Here is a 2,562-nt window from a genome sequence, read left to right as displayed (position 1 = left end):
AAAAAATTTTACACTACAGGGTCATACGGCTGAGACACACGGTCGTGTCCCAGCCCATGTCCATGCCCTTGTAACTCTTTGACTTCAGTCACATAGCCAAGCCATACGCCCGTGTGCTAGGCTGTGTACCCTTCAAAATACAGCCTTTAAAAACCTACAGGGGACACACGACCATGTCACATGGTTGCGTGTTACACACGGCTGAGACAAACGCCCATGTCTTAGGTCATGTAGACAAGAAAATGACGAAAATCAAGCCATTTTCCTCACCATTTAAAACGCGAACCCACGGCTGAGATAAATGCCCATGTGTTAGGCCGTGTGGACAAGACAATGACCAAAATCAAGCCATTTTCCTCGCCCTTTAAAACACGAACCTACAAGTCACTTGCACATATACACAAAGCTTTAAAATATACCTAAAACATTCATAATAAGACCAATTCGAATAACCAAATATCATTCAACCAATATGCCATATAAGGCACCTCAAAAGCAAGCACTCAACTTAACTACATATATGTATAATTGGTCACCTTGCTACCATTATTAAACATATCATACTTGACTTATACCATGTCATTATAACTTATCATTTGAACCATTGTTTTCATGCATCTCAAATACACATATACCTAACTTATATATATATTTGACCATAACTCATCTATATATATTTAGCTTAATTCCATACCAAGTTATACCATAATAGACTGCTTGCCAAAATTACATTCAAACATACCAAATGGGTCATAATTCAACCAATTATACTTGACTAAATTTCATATCAAAACATGCCCTAAATGATCATTTTGCAAACATGCCAACACTTATCACTTTGGCCATAAAACCATGCGCCAATTTGATCATATAAACACCAACAATTAAGCATCAATGTGCGAAAAGCACGCCAACCATTAAGGTATGAAAATAACATAAGTTTCACAAAATCAAAGCAACATTACATGCCAATATCATTAACTAAACATTAGACATAGTCCACTTATACATGCCATTATAACCATTACCAAAGCACCAAAATCTACCGATAACATTGATGGATAGTGTGATGGATCTCCGACTAGCTTTCAACCCAATTGAGCTTTCGATAATCTATAAGGTAAAGGAAAATAAAAACGTAAGCAATGAATGCTTAGTAAGCTCGTATAAACTTTAAGCACAACATTTTATTTCAATAATAAAGTTTATAGAATAAGCATAGACCTATGCCAATGCCATAAGATTCATAAATCTATATGATCATCAACTCACAAATGAGTAAGTTCATTAAAGTCGCATATATTTATCATTCATAACATGATAGGATTTTATCGGACATAATGTATAATCATCAACCTTTCTATAAGATTATGCACCTTTCAATTTACTTACTTTCCATTCTATTTCCAATGCTTATCATAAGCCTAAACGACATTATCAATTCCTGATTTAGTGTATTCATCCATGATATAGCTATATTCATCCATAGCATACATAAATTTCTCACAAACAAGTACATCTTTCAACTCATTATTCCTTTTTCATCATATTTCATTTCAACTGTGAATTTACCATTTCATTACCTTTCCTCACTCGTTTCATATGCTTAACACACAAGATATAAGCATAACATCACACATGATTACAAGCTGGCGCATTTAACATAGCTTTTTTGGAATCAACTACATGATAAACCATTTCATAAGAAATTAAATACTATAATTTATACTACCTTTTCATGTACATAAGCATATTACCACTTGAACACTTACTATTTCAATGTATTTCATTAAGACTAAGCATGACATAATGCAATCATAAGCTTGGCACAAGTCTAAGCATCATCCACAACTCATGTTAGAGCATCAACTCATAAATCACTTGAAATAATATAAGGGAAGTCATATACATGAGCAACATCATTTGAAATCTTCAATTTCATGAGCATGAACATACTTTCATTGAACATTACCTTTTCATTCCTTTTCATAAATCCATGACATAAGTCTTTTGAATACTTATCGTTCCTTCCCTTTTAATGCCTGTTGAACCACTTAGAATAATATCGGATACGCGAGAAAGCTCATACAAAGTGTGGTAAACATATAGTTGTAACTTACACGAGCTGCAATATAGGCCTACTCACACAAGCTGTTAGTTGGAATGTAAGCTACACGATGCTACTCACACAAGCTATCGAGTATCCACAACCAATTCCGGACCTCAGCCATCAGTAGGACATTCAAGACCAGCACCCGAAACATAGTAACATGGGTCTACCCACACAAACTATCGGTCAGAACGTAGCTACATGGTGCTGCTCACACAAGCTGTCAAGTATCTGTAAAAAATACCGAAACTCAGCCACCGGTAGGACATTCAGAACCAGCACCCGAAACATGGTGTAACAACCCGTTTTTAGTGAAATTAGAACGATGGTTTTGGGAAAAAAATAATGTAAAAATATTTATTTAACTATTATTTTAATGTCTATAGCATGTTAGTATTACTGTATAAAAATTTCATTAAGAAATTTTACCGTTTTCATGTTTAATTTAATAA

Source organism: Gossypium hirsutum, chromosome D01 (genome assembly GCF_007990345.1).
Source record: "Gossypium hirsutum isolate 1008001.06 chromosome D01, Gossypium_hirsutum_v2.1, whole genome shotgun sequence".
Classification (NCBI taxonomy): Eukaryota; Viridiplantae; Streptophyta; class Magnoliopsida; order Malvales; family Malvaceae; genus Gossypium; species Gossypium hirsutum.
This window is presented reverse-complemented; position numbering follows the sequence as displayed.